The sequence below is a fragment of the Equus caballus genome, chromosome 25, assembly GCF_041296265.1.
Source record: "Equus caballus isolate H_3958 breed thoroughbred chromosome 25, TB-T2T, whole genome shotgun sequence".
Lineage (NCBI taxonomy): Eukaryota > Metazoa > Chordata > Mammalia > Perissodactyla > Equidae > Equus > Equus caballus.
Window position 1 is genome coordinate 21,016,973 of NC_091708.1, and position 18,892 is coordinate 21,035,864.

Genomic DNA, 18,892 nt, shown 5'->3' on the forward strand with positions numbered 1-18,892 from the left:
CGGCCCAGATCCTGGGTGTGGACATGGCACTGCTTGGCAAGCCGTATTGTGATAGGCATCCCGCATATAAAGTGGAGGAAGATGGGCATGGATGTTAGCTTAGGGCCAGTCTTCCTCAGCAAAAAAAAAAAAAAGGAGGATTGGCAGCAGATTTTAGCTCAGGGCTAATCTTCCTAAAAAAAAAAAGAATGAAAGAAAGAAAGAACACCTAGCTATTCACATCTCAAGAGTCTCCCAACTTTGTTCCCTCATTAAAGCAGATAGTCCAAAACCTCACACCTATTACCCATCACAGTGGCCCCATGGAAATGCACTTTTAAAAAAAATTTAACCCTATATCTTTGGCTCTTAGTGATTGTAAGCTTCTTGAAAGAAAAGCTAAACAATTAATACACGTAATTATTCTTCCCAATTTAAGAGAATTCCTTTCCTGAGACAAACGCTGGCACCTTTGATTAGTATAATGTTTTTCCATGACACTGACAAACGAAGAGTCAATAAATAAGGAACACACATACACAAATATTACTGGTGGGGTTTTTTTGTGGGGGGGCATTATATACACTCAAGTGCATGAATATGTTAATGCTCTTGTGCCTAATCCATGCAGGAACCCATGCCTTACACTGAATAAAGTAAATAAAACTCAATGAAGGAACAGCATCCTCATCTTTAGCAATAGCAATAGCAATAAAAATAATAACATCCATTTATTATGTAAGTTCTCTGTGTCCAGCTCTATGCTGGGTGCTTATGTGCTTGATCCGATTCTGTTTCCAGAACATCCCTGTGATTAGTATGCTCATCCGCATTTTAGAGATGAAGAAACTGAGGCCCCAGAGAGTTTAAATAACTTACCTGAAACTAGTGGAAGTCGGGAGAGGAATCCAGGTGTTCCTTCCCGCCACACGTACCACTTGGCCTCTCCAACTCCCTCATTCGCTCGCTCCAAAATCTACTCTCCATGTTCGTTTCTGAGGAAGTGAGTGTCTGGTCCTTCCAGCTTCTACAGTGGGAGGTGAGCTTCTGGCAAGGAAGTCGAGGAGGAGAGGAAGTGGCTGATAGGAAGGTGGCCAGCAGTGGCCGTCCCTCCGTGTCACGTGGGGCAAGGTTGAAGAAACTGAAAGTGTTTACTCCAGAGGCGGAATAATGAAGAGGATGTGTTGCTCTCTTCAAATGTCCTATGTCTCTCAAATGAGTGGCTTGAGAAGGTAACCCCAGGACAATGGTGGAGAGTTTAACAAGAATCTTCTAACACCAGCAATCAAGAGAGTGGGCTGAGCAGAGGGGAGCTCTCTCAGGGTGTGCAGACACAGAGGGAGGTGGCAGGCCACGGGGAAGTGGAAGCGTCTGGCATCAGTTGATCCAGCTCTGCCACAACAGAGCTCTGTGACACAGGACACATTGCTTAAACTTCAAGTCTCTCTTTCCTCATTCAAAATTAAGCTTAATAACCCCTATTCTGCAGGCTTATTAGACATAATACATCTTCAGAACTGCCATAGGGCAATGGAAATAATGATACTATAATCATTTCCATGGAGTGGGCATCTCCCTTAGCACAGCTGTTTGAGATGCAAGAATCAAATGGAAAGTGTATCACCTGTAGAGATCACACCTGGGTAAAAAGCTCTTTATTAACAACAACTTCCCCAACTATGAACGATTTTCTCCATGATTCCAGGACAACGCTTTTGAGGGCAGCACTGATTGGTGGGTGGTGGCCGCCTTTTCACAGGGACTTTTTTCTTTGTGCACGTTGTGAGAGGGGGCAGAAAGGTCCCCATGTTATGTCGACTTCATCTCCAGTAAGGGTTCAAGGTACTCTGACGTAACTGCAGCGAGCTGTTCTCTAACCTTGATCTCAGCAACATTCTCACCACCGAGTTTCTAGTTGATTGATTGTTCATTCCACATCCTATAATTGCTTTATTAGAGGCTTCAGATGGTTCATTGTGTTGGCAACTTCCTGTCAAACTGTCTGCACGATCAGGGCCAGACACATGCCGCTTGAGTCTTCAGGAGTTGAAGTATTTGTTTGTTTGTTTGTGTGTGTGTGTGTGTGTGTTTGCAAAAAGCAGCATATTACACGGGATTTAATCCCAAGGCTTGGGAGATTCTGCCAGATGAGGGGCAGCCCGTGAGCAAACGGATCTCTCCTTCAGTGATTTCAGCCCCTGCAGGGGGTCAGTTCCTATCCATTTGTTTTTTGGTCTTTGTTATTTTGCAGGGAAAGATTCGCCCTGAGCTAACATCTGTTGCCAATCTTCCTCTTTTTTTTTCCCCTCCCCAAAGCCCCAGTGCGTGGTTGTATATCCTAGTTGTAAGTCCTTCCAGTTCTTCTGTGTGAGCCACAACCACAGCACAGCTACTGACAGATGGGTGGTGTGGTTCCATGACTGGGAAGTGAACCCAGGCTGCTGAAGTGGTGAGAGCACTGATCTTTAACCACTAGGCCATCAGGGTTAACCCATTTGTTAATGACTCCCTGATTCCTAGCTCCAGCCCCCAATCTCTCACGAACTTCAGACTGACAGAGCCAAACCTCAAGACAGCCCCTACTGTCGCTTGGGTCATCCCACAGGCATCTCCAACCCAGCGTCTCCAATACTGAATTTATGATCCCCACGGCATCCTCACTCCCCTGAGATCTGTATCCTCTCCCATTCCCCATCTCAGTAAATGGCATCACCATCCACGTATAGCACAAACCACTGCTCATCATCCATGTGTCCTCCCGTTCCCTCATGCTCTACACCCAAACAACAAGCCCAGTAAATGCCTCCTACCCTTTTTTTCTCGTTGGGGCCACTCCCTCATTTCCATGGCCACTTCCTTGGTCTAAGCAACCACTATTTCTTTCAGGGATTATAGCAACAGCCTCTTACATTCAAGCTCCCTCTAGGCCACAGGAGCAGAGCCATCTTTTTAGAACTCAAGGCTGATAACATCACTACCATATTTCAAGCCCTTCAAAAGCGTTCCAATGTCTTAGGGAAAAAATCTTAACTGACGATGTTACATCCAATTATACTTTTTTCTTAGCACATTGTATTCCTTCCTCTTCTTCTTTGAAAAAATTCCTTATTTCTCAGAACCTTCTGTACTCCCTGATCCCAGGGGCTGTGTCTTTCTGATTCACCACCGATTAACTCCATCATTAGCAGGCTGCCAGCCACAGAGAAGGAGCTGAGGAACCCTCCGCTGACCTTTGGCCATGAAAGAACAAGTAGGAGGTATTCCCGTGAGCCAGATTTTCCCTCCCTATTCCAGGATGACTTCAGGGATGGAAAGAGAAATGCTTGAAAAGTCAAACAGGCAAAACCTAACAAATGAGCATGAGAATAGGACACAAGGCTCCTCACAAATGTGCCTCTCCAGCCTCAACTCTACCAAATCCTACCCTCGTCTCCCACCTCATCATCACGTGGTCTGTGCTCCAGTGACAGGAGTATTCTCCCCTCTCCAAACACCCCACACCCATTCAGATCACCACTTCTTCGGCATCTATTGTTCCTCTGCCAAGAAGGCCTTTTCCCTCCTTCCCCACCTGGGCAAATTTGATTCACCCTGGAGAAGTCAACTCAATGACCACTTCTCTGGCTCCCCCAGATAAAGACAGTTGCTCCTCCCTTATCTCAGTCAACTTGGGCTGTCAGAAAATAATACCACAGACTGGGGAGCTGAAACAACAGATATTTACTCTTCACAGTTCCGGAGGCTGGGAAGTCCAAAATCGAGGTGCCCGTACGGTCGGGTTCTGGTGAGGGCCCTCTTCCAGGCTTACCTTTTTGCTGTGTCCTCACATGGCAGAGAGAGATCGAGCTCTCTGGTGTCTCTTCTTATAAGGGCAGTAATCCCATCACGAGGCCCCACTCTCATGACCTCTTCTAACGCTAATCACCTCCCAAAGACCTCCTCTCCAAATACCATCACCTTGGGGGTTAGGGCTTCAGCAGAGGAATGGGGAGGAGGACATAAACATCCAGTCCATAACACCCCTCTATCCCACCTTCACACTAGACTATGTGTAATCGTTATGATGATTATGAATATCAGGTACTTGCTATGGCCTTCATAGTCTTCATTTCACATAATTCTCACAACTGTCTTAAGAGGGTAGTACTTCAGTCTCCATCTTAGAAATGAAGTTTCCAAGGGGATAGACCATTTGCCCAAAGTCACACAGCCACCAGGTGGTGGCCCCAAGCCTGGACTCAGGGGCTCCTGGCTCCACAGCCAGGCTTTATCCACTCTCCGCTGTTGCCTACACCAAAAGTCGGTGACTGTTTTCTGCAAAGGGCCAGGTAGACAATATTTTAGGCTTTATGGGCCACCCATTTTCTGTCACAAATATTCAGCTCTGCTATCAGAGTGCAGGAAAAGCCATAGACAATATATAGAAGAACGGACATGGTTGTGTTCCAATAAAACTTTATTTACGGACTCTGGAATTTGAATTTCATATACCTTTCATGTGTCTCAAAATATTCTTCTTTTGATTTTTTCCCAACCACTTAAAAACATAAAACCCATTCTCAGCTTACAGGCTGTACAACAATACCTAGTTTGCTGATCCTAGATTGTGGGTCTAAACAACTACAATGAACTTTAATAGTAATTACTTTTTCAAATATGTCTGTCTTCTCCAATACCTCCCGACCCTCTCAAACAGGGACCCACCATGAGCCAGCCCTGAGGTCCTAGTGGTTAAAGTTCCCCACGCTCCGCTTCAGTGGCCTGGGTTCGGTTCCCAGGAGTGGAACCACACCACTCATCTGTCAGTAGCCATGCTGTGGTGGCAGTTCACGTAGAAGAACTAGAAGGACTTACAACTGGAATATACAATTATGTACTGGGGCTTCGGGGAGGGCAAAAAGAGAGAGAGAGAGAGAAAGATTGGCAACAGATGTTAGCCCAGGACAAATCTTTCCCAGGAAAAGAAAAAAAATAATTTAAAAGAAAAAAGAAAACAAGGACCCACGATATTCATTCTGTGTCTCCAACAGCCCTCTTAACATTTCCCTCCTCAGGGTCTCCTTGCTGCTTTTCCCTCTGCCTGGAATGTGCATCCCCCATGTAGCATCAGAGCTGCTTCCTCACCTCCTTGGGTCCCTCTTCAAATGCGGCCTTCTCAGCGAGGCTGGCTATCCTATCTAAAACTGTGACAGCTCCTCTGTCACTCCTTATCTTCTTTATCCTGCTTTATCGCTCTCCTTAGCACTTATCGCCATCTACTCAAGCACGTATTTTCCCCCTTTATCTTGTTTATTGTCTTACCCCCATTAGAAAGTGAGCGACACACTGGCAAGGACTCTTGCTTTGTTCACTGCTGTAAACCCAGAACCCAGAAGGGTGTGTAGCACATCGTCAGAGCTAAACAGATATTTAATGAATCCATTCATTCATCTCAGTCATTCACGATCATCCAGCACAGAGTCGATTCTCAAAAACAAAAAGCTTGGATGGTTAGCTGGAGGAGGTACGTTTCAAGTTTCCCCCCAGACCTTATGTTTTCGGGTTCTTTGAAACTCTCTCTCATTTTCCACGGCATTCGCACAGGGTAGAAACAGTCCTTAGCCTTTTCCCCATGGACTCCCTGTGAAGCATTGATCTGCGCTGAGGTTTCTTCGAGGCGTGAACTCCTGACCCTGCTCCTTCTGAAACACCGAGCTTCTCAGGGAGCAGGCAGGACGTGACTGGGGCACGGACGTCCGCCTCAGACGGGAGCAGCAGATGGAGCCGGGGACAGCTTGGGGTGGAAGGCAGGGAATTCTGGCAGAAAAGGGAAAAGGTGCGTGCCAGGGCTCCTGGGGGGCTGGCAGAGGAGGCCGTGCTTCTTGTTATGTTAATGGAGGTAATTTTTGCTGCCACCTTTTGGATAGTAACAAAATTCTCCTTCTACCAGCCACTGCTCATATCTCTAGCTCCTGCCACATTCCATTGTACAAAGACCGTGCTCTAAATTTAGCTACATTTATTTAGCTATTCCTTAAAACTTTGTCACTTAAAAAATAATTATAGGATTTCTCTGACAGACTGTAATATGTGGAGTGCACCAAATTACAGGTATAATTCGGAGATCCAGCTGGGATCACCAAATAAAACTGACAGCAGCGGCCTAATTCCAGAATAATCCAGGTGGCAGCCGGAGAGATTTTGTTCCTTAGGCCTCTCTCCTTAATCTGCATATTGAGCCAACAGGTCAAAGGAACCAAAAGAAATGAAAGGAAGGGGTCTCTAGGCCAAAGGATGGACCTGGGAAAGTCCAGCCTTCCTTCTGCTTGGCAGAGCTGGAGCGACCATCAGGCTGCCAGAAAGTCCGACGCACTCCACCTGAGTTCAGGGTGTTAGCATGAGTGCCCTCTGTCTTGCCACCCAGCCAAGAGCCTGACATAGGTGACCTGCAGGAGAAGAAGGATTTTTTTCTTTTCTTTTTTAAAAAAAATTTCTTCTGAGTTTTCTGTGATTGTAAACTGCAGAAACCAAAGTTAGTCTCCCAAGGAAAAACTGATGCCCAGGAGGAAAAGAGTGAGTCCCTCTGGGAAGTGAAGACCCCACTCAGCCGAGCCCTGGTGGACATAAAGCCGTGGAGAGATGACTAATTGTTTCCAGTTCATTCTACAAACGGTGCTGAGCTCCTGCCTCGCTCCCACTTTGGAACAGTCCCTGGAGACACACAGCAAATCAGAGGGATAAGGGAGCTCTATTAAGCCTAAAACCTTCAGTAGATGCTACAGAAGAGGGGCCCAGGAGGGGCAGAGAAGGCCCAGGGAGAGTCCTCCTGCCTAGAGGCAGGGAACTGATGAGCAGGATGGCGCCGCCCTGCTGGCCATCAGTGGTGGATTTCCTCTTCTCTGAATCAGATTCTTAACAGATGGGTCATCACGGCTTTCTTTCGGGTAAGAGTTAAGGGCTCTCTGGCTAGATATATCTCTCTGGGATTCCGGTGGCATCTAGGATCCAAGGCAGTAACTAACCCTTCCAAAGTTAACCCTGGCACACCTGGTGGCTCAGAGCGTCCCCAGAATTGAGACAGTCAGCTGGACCACTTGGAAAGGATTTTCTTTTCTGTTCCAAGCTGTGTTTGTCAGAGTTGGTGACTCAAACCCAGAGCAGTTAAGTGACTTGTCTCAGGCCACAGAGCCAGGCTGTGGCCAGGTCATGAAAAGGAGCCAGCTCTCTGCATCTCAGTCTAGGGCTGCCATTTTTAAAGCAACTCCTGGGCTAGTGGAAGGAGCTCTGGCTTTGAAGCCAGATGTTCTAAGATTTGAATGTGGGCCCTGCCACACAGGTTTGGGTAGGTCTCTTAAAGCCAATGCTTCCTTGTCTGTGAAGTAGGGACAGTCACCCCTGCCGGGCTTCCTGCACTGTGTGGTTGTAAGGATCAAATGATCCAGCTTGAGGGAAAGTGCTTTGCAAACTGTAAAGCGCTGAGCAAATACTGCTCAGTGTCATATTTCCTCATCCATGGCTCAGATCCCAAAGGGGCCCAACCGTCCAACTTCAGCCTCAAACAGAACAGCACGATACAGCACAGGAACGGTGACCGTGTGCCGCCAGAGCAAGAGAAGGCAGAAAGCAGGCCCCTGCACCGTCCCACCATCCATCCCTCCTTCTGTCCCCTTCGTCTCTCCCAGACTCTGGGTGGACTGAGCTGCAAAGCTGTCCACCTTCTACAGTGGCTCTGAGGCCCTGGCTGGGCAAAAGCCAGAAGGCACATCTTGGGCGTTTGACCAGGTCCTTCCTGCTGGTGTGAACGTCTCAGCTCTCAGCCTTTTCCTCCTTCTGTCCCAAGGGCTTACATTATGCAGAGGACGTGTCCCTGGGCTACTTGCCTCCCATGAAACCAGAGGTTACCCTTAGTCTGGAAGGTGTAACAGCCACCCCAGCCATCTTGGAGGGCCCAGACTGGGATGGCTGATAGTCAGCGACCGGCCCACAGATTCCCCCAGCCCTGACCACTGCTTCCACAGAGCCTGTGACCAGAACCACCAACTCCTCTTAGGGGGAGGGGAGAATTGCAGAAATATCAGGACCCTACATGATCAGAAACCCTGCTAGAGCCTGAGGGAGCAGAGGGGTCTTGGGCTGCCCCTGCCGACAGCCTTCCTAGCCAGTGACCACCGAGTGCACCGTCCCCCACTAATGAAGGCACACAATTGGTAGTCACTGAGCACCTGCCATGCGTCAGGGATGCCCCGCCGGACCACATGGGTCCTCCATACCTGCTGAGCAAGAACGACTCCTCTTGTTTTACAAATGAGGAAAGGAGAGTCCAGAAAGGTCGTGAAATTTGCCCAAGGTCATGCAGCTAACAGCAACACGAATAATAGCAACAATGAATGCTTTTAATAAGGTAAACATTTTATGTGCATTTTCTCACCAGGACCTCACGATGACCCTGAGGTGGTGATTACTCCCGGTCCTACAGATGAGAGGGCTGGAAATGGAAGGAGTTAATGTGTTGCCCAGCCACACAGAGAGTGGGTGGTATAGTCAAATCCAGACCTCACTCGTGGTCTCCTGCTCACATGGGCTGGCACTGGATTTAGACCCACGGTTCCTGACGCTGAGCCCGGTATTCAAGCCACACCATCAGCCAGTTGGAATTCTCGCTGCAGAATCACCGAGGGAGAATTTTTAAACCAGGTTCTCAGGTTCCACCCCTGAAGATTCTGGTAAAGAAGCAGATCTGGGAAGTGCCTGCGTGGCTGTGTTTTTAGCACGTGCCCCAGGTGCTTCCAGCATTTGGCCAAGCTCTTGAAGCACAATGCTCCCATTGCTGCCTCCCTAATTGTCAATGGTCTCTAATGGTGAGATCTTGCCAGTTTCCATCTCCCATCCTCAACTTCTGTCCTCACCACAACTGGCACTGTCCTTGCCTCCGTCACCAAGGGCCTTCCTTCACTGTAAACCCAGGGGCCACTTTTAGGGGCTCACCTTGATCGACGTCTCAGGGGCAGCTGGCACCCGGGAGCACTCCTCCTTCATGAAACTCTCTCCATAACATCCCTTTCCTCACAGATTTCCTCCCACCACTCTGGCTTCTCTTTCCTGGCCTCTGATTGGCTTCCCTGGCTCTTTCTGTCCCTTTAATCTGGCTGTTCCTGGAGCTGTGCTGAACCATCCTCTTTAGCCATCGACCTCACCCTGGGTGACCTCATCCACCCCTTGTGTTGGTGATGCACGTCACCTGCCCAGAGCTCCCGTAGAGCCCCAAGCCAGCGGAGGCCCAGATGCCTCTTGATCATGTCCACATGGCCGTCCCACAGGCACCTCAAACATGGCGGCACGTCCATAGTGGAACACACCATCTTCACCTGCTCCCCCTGGCGCCTCATCTCTGCAAAGGATCATTCATGGGTCACTGAAGGCAGAAAACTGGTGGTGTGTGGGGTGAGGGTACATCCCCAACTCCTCCTGTGTCCTATTATTACCAGGTTCTAGAGATTCCAGCTTCTCAGTCTCTCAGAAGCACCCCCAACTCTCCACCTACATGGCCACTGGCCCCGTTCGTCCGCTCTTCAGTGCCCTGGTGCATCCCTCTGCTGCCTTCCTGGCCAGCCTTTCCTCCACCCAACCCACTCTCCCCCGAGAAGCCAATCAATCAGACCATGCCACTTCCCTACTGAAAACCATTAAGTATTTCCCAATTACCTTCAGCATAGAATCCAAGCTTTTATCTCCCACCAGAGCACTTCCTGAGGGGCCAGCCTTTCCTTTCCAGCCACATCTCCTGCAACAGCCCACCAAATGGCCCTCTCGCTGCTCAGCACTTAGGCCTGCGCACAGTTCTGGGAAGCCTTCGGGAGTTTCCATATCTCTGCATGCTCTTCCCTCTGGCAGGAAGACTATTTCCTTCTCCTCCTTCATCCCTCAAGTCTCGCTAAGGAGGCACCTCCTGCAGAAGCCCCCTCTGACCACTGGCTTTGGGCAGGTGCCCCTCCCTCGCCCGCCGTGGCAGCCTGTGCTGACCTCTTTCCCAGCACTACCACCCATCCTGGACTGTCACCACCTGCTCTGCCTTTCCCATGGGACAACAAGCAACATCCCATCTTGTCCAGCTTCCTCTCTCCAGGGCCTAGGACTGTACCAGTGGCACTTGATAAGTGTCTGTGGACTAATAATGATCGAAGAATAACATGCACCAAACATTTATTGAGGACTTAGACTGCCAGACACCCTGCTGGGCACACGCATCATATCATTTAACCCCTACAACAACCCTAGAAGGTAACTAATTCTTATTCCCAATTTACAGATAAGGAAACTGAGGCATGGGGTTGTTAAATAATTTGCCCAAAGTCACATGCTTAGTCAGTGACAGAGTGACGACCAGCACCTACAGCCCAAGTGAATGAATGAACAACTGACTGAGGAAACTGGGACTCGGGAGGCAGAGTGACAAGAGCTTCTGCTCAGAATTTAGACAGGACCACATTCCAGGAGTGATGCGAACCCTGGGATCCTGAGTAAAAGTCAGTGGAAATGAACTCTGAATTCACCGTGGGAAAGAGAAGACCATTAGCTCTTTAAAACAAACCAGCCCTCCCACAACTCTGAGAGCCTGAAGTAGCCATATTCCCAAGAAAAACAGAGTGAGGAGGGTTTTCTTCTCGGTCTCCCTGTCCCCCGCCCCGCCATCTCTTCATCCTCCTCACGCTGTCGTTGGAACAGCTCTCAGCACCACGTCGCTTGCCTGGCAGCTGGGCTATCAGCAGAAAACCACAAGTCCCATGGCTCCCTCCAATGACCCCAACCCCAAGCTGCGCCGGGAATACATGAGGGCAGAAAACGGCTTGCAATCGGTATGTGGGAGAGGTTGGGGAGGTTGAAGAGAGCAATTTTTGTTTCACACCCTTCCTTTGCATAATGTTGTATCCTTCTGACAAGTCCGCATAATACAGCTTAACTTCACCAATTGCTGCCTTAAGAGAAAACAGTGAAGACCTATCTTTAATGTCAAATGAACAATGGGCGTCCTTCCAGAGGAGGAAAATGACTTGCTTTGAAAGAGTTGGAGAAGAAACGTGCAAAATGTTCCAGCTCAACACGAGGGGGGGAGAAAGTCAGCAGCTGCGTGTTGGCACGTCGGCTCACTGGCTGCAAGACAAGGGCGGCCTCCGCCAGCCCCCGCTATCTGTCGGGCCCACAGGCTGAGGAGGGAGCCTCTCAGCATGGGTGGGGGCAGACAGCGGATGTTTATTCCTGGGGAGTGTCGAGCCAGCTCCCTCAGCGCAGGTGCGTCTGTGGGTCTATATATGTGGATGGAGAGCTTCCCCTTCAGAGACGATGGAGAACCGAGAGCATATGTGGAACCCCTTGGGAGCTCCAGCCACTGCTTCTCCTTCTTCTGCCAGAGTATCCTCTTCACATGTGGCCGCTTGCCACTAGCAATGAGGTGGGGGGTAGATTCTGACCCACCTTGGCACGAAGGCTTGGTGGACTAACCTCTATTTAAACTATCGAAAATCTTGATGCTTTTCCCGTGCAACAGGGAGCATCTTGGGCTACCTTTCCAGATTCAGATTCCATACCTGCCACCTCGTTTCTGATACTTCAGCCACGTCGAGCTTCTTGTCATTTCTTGACTGTGTGATTTCATGTGGTTCTGGTTCTATGCCTCAGTGCCTTTGCACATGCTGTTCCCTTTGTCTGACAAGACCCTGGAAAGCCCTGCTCATCCTTTAAGACTCAGATCAAATATTTCCTCCTTCTGGAGTCCTATCTGACCTCCCTGGTGAGTTTGCCACCCTCCTACTTTGGGCTCCAGGCTACATCTATAATAGCAGACATTATCTTGTAGGAAATGTATCATTGACGTGACTTCTCCTCTATTAGGTGATGACTGTTTCAGGAGCAGAGACTTTGTCTTATTCATGTACGCCTGCACAAATACAGATATACGTACGCACTCACATATACCTTCATGTCCGTGTCCTGGACCTGGCTCAGTGCCTGGTACATAGTTTGCGCTCCCTAAATGCTGGGTAGATTGGTGGGTCTAAAACTCAGGCTCTCAATCCTGGTGCAAATTAGAATTACCCGAGGAATTAAAAACAAAACAATAAGAGCATCCACTGGATCTCAGAACCTGTTAGAAATGTGAAATCCAGGGTCCACCCCAGACCACCTGAATCAGAACTCTGGGGGTGGGGCACAGCCCTTTGGGCTTTTATGAGCCCTGCAGGTGATTCAGAGCTAAGCTGTCTCCTTTGTCTAGAAACTCGCGGCAAAATGACATATTTAATCACCCCCAACGCATACGATACACTTCGGTGAAGAAAGAAAGATAACTACAATTAAAAGCTCCCTCTTGGACAGAGAAGGGGAATGACATAGGGAATTACTAGAGGGGAGCACGTGCTCCTCTAACAGTGTATGGATGGGATACAGTGTGGGGAATAGGGAGAATGAGGGTGCGTCTGCCCTGTGATGGAGGCGGTTCCTTGGCCCCCAGCCTGGCCTCCCCTGCTTCTACTTGCTGGTGGGAGCTCCTTTGTCTCAGAGGGACCCTGGGTGGCTCTCCCTTCTCGGGGCTGCTCACTGCCTCCAGTGAGCTCACAGTCGGGGCTGCCCTGGTGGTTGATCGCTTTGTTGCAGGGCACCACTTGTCAGGCTTTGCGTGTTTCAGGCATTACAACTTTCTAAAACCTTAATAAACTCTTGGTTGATTTGCATCCAGTCAAATCCAAAGTCAGAATTTTAGGGCCTTGAATCTAGCCCATTGTCTGAAGTTTTCTGTCCTTAAATTGGGTCTTCCTGATGGATCCATCATGCTAACGATACACTGCGGGGCTGGGAAGCCAGGCTAAAATTCCTTTTGCTTCCCGCCTGCATGACAGAGGATGGCTTCTTACACTATGGGAAAGTGTGGGCATATCGCCAACTCAAGGTTCCAGTCTTTTCTCCTCTGTGTTTTTAGCCTCCCCTCACTTTGCTTATGCTAAGTTGACTGGGGACAGAGAATTTAGCTTTTCCAGCTCACAGCACTCCCTCAGCGGTCCTGGGCGGCTGGATGACACGGGACAGGTTTCTCTGAGGAGGGCTCTGTTTCCCCCCAACTCAGCCTGCTTCATCCTTATAGGACATGACTGCAGGCCATAAGAAGTAGCCGATCCTCTCCAGTATAATTATCTTTTCCGTATCTAGAACATAGTTTGAATCTCAAAATAGTACGTGTGACAGTTCAACCCAGCTGCCATGTAAGACATGACTGGGATTTCCAACTTCCCAGCCAAGAATAGAGGAATTCTACGATTCAGCCAGTTCTGCATTTCAGGATGCCACTTAGAAAACCCCGCTTCCAGAAGCCAATGTTATTATTATTTAGGACTTATTTTGTTGCAAATGAAAGAAACCCATCTAAGATGACTTAAGCAAAAAGAAAAAAAATAAAATAAAGGGAATATATTGGCTCACCTGAGAGGGAAGTCCAAGGTTTTTGCTGTCTTTAGACGCAGCTGAATCTGAGGCATGAAATTACGCCCTCAATCTACTCTTTCAGTCCCTCAAAATCTCAGCTCTGTCTTCCTTTGTACTGACTTTACTCTCTCTCAGTTGCCCCAGGTTTATATTTAAGCAGCAAAAAGAAAGCACCCCTTTTCTAATAGTTCCCATGGATGTCCCATTACTGACTCTCATGAGCCCAACATGGGTCACACGCCGATCTCTAAACCAATCCCTGTGGCACGAGAGGACGCCATACAATGATTGACCATGTGCCCAAACTTGGAGCCAGGAAGTGGAAATTAGCCAAAGCTAAAACACACAGTCTGAACATGGGGAAGATGTTTTGCCAAGAGAAAAGAGTGGTCCTGTTAGCAGAAGAAGAGATGCTGGGTAGGCAGACAACAGAAGTTCCCTTCAAGGACCATGACTGTGCTGGCCCTTGTGTCCCCAGAGATCACTACAATGCCTGCCACATAGGGCATGCTCTATCAATATCTGTTGGATGAATGAATAAACAAATAAATGAATTCAGAGAGTATCTTTGTATTCCAATTACTCTATGGGGAAGCCCAATGGAAGATGAGGTCTTCAAAAGCTTCCATGATATCTAGTGTCTAGCTTAATTTTAATGATCCCTGGATTTGCCTAGTTGGAGAAATAGTCCTCTTCTCCCTGTAGGGATCCTTCTTCCCAACACTGTCACCAGAAGGGAAATCTAACAATGTTCCACCAAATTTAAAAATACAATAGAAATTTCTCAAAAGTAGTAAAGTTATGTATTCATTCTTTCTTTAATTCATTCATTCTGCAAACATTTACTGAGTACCTTTATATTCCAGACACTATGCTAGGTACTAGGATATAGGCATAAAAGGTCATAATCTCATACTTTAAGAAGCTCAAACTTGATGGAGATGCCACAAGTGATCAAAAAAATAGAGGCAGCTTATGGAGTAAAAGATTACGGACTTTGGTGTCCGACCTGGGTTTGAAATTTGGCTCCTTACTTAATTACTATATAGCATCAGGAAAGTTATTAACTTCTTCAAGCCTCTTTTCGCCTTATCAGTAAAATTAATTATAATAATATCACCAACCTCATGGAGGTGTCATGAAATTGAGGGATAATGTACACGTACAGCCCGTAGCTAGAGCCTGGTGCAGATGGTAGAGCGTCTATTTGAGGCTGTAGAAGATCAGAGGAAAGGGCAGCTAACTCATCCTGCAGAAGTCAAAGGAGGTCTGGTGGAAGAGGTGAGATTTGAGCTGGTTCTTAAGGATGAGCAAGAGATCACAAAGTGGAGGGTCTAAAGGGAGTGCATTCGGACAAAGGGAAGTTTAGGCAAAGGTTTGAAAGCCCAAAGAAAGCTGGTACATTTACAGAGCACTGTCCATTTACAGGGGTAGTGCTGGGAGTGGAAAGGTACGAAATGCCAACTTTCAGGGAAAGAAAGGATTCTGGGACTTCTTTGTCCGATGGGAGTAGAGGGCACCTGGGAGCCCCTGCCCGATAACCATAAATCATTGGCGTCCCAGGTAAGTGGGTGTCAGAACAGACATTATCCCTCTTGTACACACATTAACATGGGGCCTTTCGGATGGATGGAGAAGTTGAGGGTCCATTTACAGTTCCTCCCAAATGACTTGCAATAAATCACAATATTTATTATTCAGAGTCTGGTTCGAATAGAGCAGGGATGGTGAGTTGGCGGAAGCGGGCAGTGAGGGGAGTGGTTGACCCCTGGGGGAAAGGTTGAGGGGTTTAATGAGATAATATCCATAAAGCACTTTGATCTCCCTGAGGCGATATGCTGCGGCTCCCACTCAGGGCCTGGGAGATCTGGGGAGATACTGTTTCTAAGTAGAGATGCCAGACTGCAGAAATGCTGGAAGGAATGAGAGAGGAAAGACTTGCTCCTTAAGTAATTTCCCTCATCAGCATCACCCCGAGCTCCATGCATTACAGCACGCATGGAGAAACGCCAGGTTGCCAGTCAGGGGACGTAGATCCAGACACCCAGGCCCACATGGCACTGCGGGAGGACCGACTCATTCCTGCCCTGAGCTGTATGCCAGGCCCACATCAGACAGACTGCCCGGCTCCGAGCCTTGCTCACCACCTTGGGCCTGAAGCTTTCTATCTGACCCGCTTGCGTCCCACTTCCCAACCTAATTCAGATTGCCACTTGTGATAGAGGGAAAGAGGATCCGGCTCCAGAATTCCAAATTCCTGACTAGCTGCTGCCCGGTGCACCAGGTCCCTCATGGGTACATACCAGAGAAAGAATATACACACTTTGTCGACCACCGGGATGGGGGGGCGGGGGGGCTGGGCTAGATTGTGTTAGACGAGGTCATTATTCGCTCCCTTCCTCCGCTCTGAGCCTCCTGTTCTCTGGATCGCCCCTTCATTCCTCTGTGGCATTAAACATCGACACACGACAGTGAAGGAAGGACACTTCAGTCCCGTGAAGGAAGCATTCTGGAGACAAGTCCAGACAGTGAAACACTAAAGTATTCACCAAGAAGCGAGAACTTCATTCTCTTTATCTCCTCATCCAAAACTTGCCCCTCTTCACGGTGACCCGGCTTTATGTCCCTGAGGATTGCATTTGAACCCGATCCGTTTTAGAATTCCTTTCCCTTACACATTCGCACTAGTTAGGATGAAAAGATCATTAGGACAAACGAATTCCAAAATTCCAGAGGCTTAACTTGGTAAGAAGCTTGTTTTTTCTTCACAGTCAGTGTGTATGTTTCTCTTCAGTCACAGGGAGCCGGACAGCAGGCAGGGAGAGAGAGTGCTACGGCCTCCATATTTGTGCCCCCCTAAATTCATACATGGAAGCTCTAATTCCCAATGTGATGGTCTCAAGAGGTGGTCCTGTGGGAGAGGATTAGGTCCTAAGAGTGGAGCCCTCACAAATGGGGTTAGTGCCCTTATAAAAGAGACAGACAGAGACTATCTCTCTCTCCATCACGCGAGGACACAGCACGCAGGCATCCATTTACACACCAGGAAGTGAGCTCTCGCCTGGGATCAAATCCACTGGCACCTTGAGCTTGGGCTTCCCAGCCCCCAGAAACGTGAGAAATCAATTTCTGTCGTTTAAGCCCCCAGGCCATGGTGTTCTGTTAGAGCCGCCTAAATCAACTAAGACAGAGGGCTTGAGTTTTATACAGAAATTCAGTGTGACAGATTCTGCCATCTTCTTCAGGTGACTTTCAAAGTCATGCTGGGTATCAACATTCAGTCTGTAAAAGGGGAGGAGCATGAAGGGTTAGGTAGCACAGAGGTTTGTGGGCCAGGCCTTGGAGGGGCATACCTCGCCCCCGCTCACATTCCTTGCATTAGAACATGGTCATGTGCCCCCGCCTAACTGTGAGGAAAGCAAGAGATGCAGTCTTGTTACCACAGCAGGAGCCAGAGTCAGTAGGTTTGATGAACAGCTGGCTAGTTGCGTGATATGGATCTGCAGGGTGCAACTTATGAAAGAGCTTGCGAGAATTTGGCGTTAGGAGTACAGAGGTTTGGGAGGAGAGCAGCCGCAATTTCAGATCCCAGTTAAATCAACGGAAGACCACCGGGGACATGGGGAGGAAGGTACGATGCTTTAGCTCCGGAAATGCTGCTTGTTGGAACCTTGCGAGCCAGCAAGCTGGACACAGGGCTGAGGTCTTAGGGCCCATGGCGATGGGGAAAGCCCACATACTGATAGTTCTGGGTAGGAATGCCCATCGAGAAGACCAGCCACACAGACAGATAAGCTTAGGGATGAATAAAGGAATTATTTGAAGAGCTCTCCTTTGCATATTCTAAGTCTTTGAGGAAGATGACAGACATGGGAGGATAGGAGGTCTGTGAATAAGCTAAAAACTCCTCTGTGAGTGAAGTGAAGTGGCACAGAGGTTGGTAAGTAACATCACTGGGGATAGGAGAAGAGCAGTGGGATTGCCTTAAAGAAGGAGAGGATGCGGAGGAAAGAGTCAGACAATCTTCTGGATGGGTGAGTGGGAACGGAGGAGGATCCCAACCCCATCGGCGGCCCTGAGGTGGAAGATGTGGGAGGGCGAGCAGCCTTTGCTTGAGAGGGCAGTGATGGACGCAAGGGGTCTGGGGCAATCAGGTCCCAGTTCAGGTGAAGCGAAGGAGGGCACACACCAGGAAACCCTGGAGAACAGGACGGAGTCTTCTAGAGGCCCAGTGCGGAGGAGGTCCAGGGGGAGAATGGCTGTGACTGGACCACGGCTGCTCCGGGCGGGGCTTTGAGAAAATGCGAGAAGACAGCTGATCAGATGGACCAAGGGTTGAGAGAGACAGGGAACCCTGTTTTACGATCAGTGCATTTCACCCTATGTAAATTACACACTGATTGATAAAAAATGGAATAAAAGCCCAAGAGGGCAATTTTTAAAATGACGTAATTTACATCAGAAAGTATCAACCATTTCCCCCAAATGAAGAGATCTGTGTTATATAAAGGCATAAAGTATGAAGAAGATAAAATTGCTCTTAAAAAAGTGTATATAAATGGCTAATATGTGAGCAATAATGAATATTTAAGACCAAAAACTCAAAGAAACAAATTATTCGGCTGTTGTTTTAGTCACTTGCGTCAGGCTTATCTAAGCTGGCAATTGTTTCAACTCAGGTTGGAAATGCCGACGGGAAGTGGAAAGTTAGTTTCATCGGGAAAGGAAAAGGAAGGATTCAACTTCAAAGGTTAAATTTCGATCTGGGAGCTGTAACAGCACTGTCAAATAATTACTATTGTTATTTCTACAAATCTATTTCACTTTCAAACAAGTTCGGAAATTTCTGACTTCATTTAAATGAGACCTCAATTCTCCCCGGCCTGACAGGCCACCTGAGACAGGGTCTCCCGCTGGAAATGTGCTGTGCTGACTCATTAAAAATGGCGTCTCCCACTGCGAGAAATAGGGGAGCCACATTCTGGGGGCAGAGCTGCTGAACAGTAGGGGGAGGGAGGGAGGGAAACTGTTCCAGGCAGATCTGAACGCTTCTTTTTCATAGGCACTCTCAGTCAATATTTATCTAGCTATTCAAAGAATTATAACTAACCATTTATCTTTTTCCTTTTCGTTATATTTCTCTGCCTCCTTGTGGTACACTGATCCTGGGCAAGAGAAGGAAGTCCTAGCCTCTTCTTTCTAGACCTCAAGATGTCAGAAGTAAAACATCTAAGGGATGGCCCAGTGGCATAATGGTTAAGTCCATACACTCTGCTTTGGCAGCCCAGGGTTCGTGGGTTTGCATCCTGGGTGCAGACCTACACACTGTTCACCAAGCCATGCTGTGGCAGCATCCCACATACAAAATAGAGGAAGATTGGCATAGATGTTAGCTCAGGGCCAATCTTCCTCACCAAAAAAAAAAAAGAAAGAAAAAAGTAAAACTTCTAGCTGAGGTATGAGC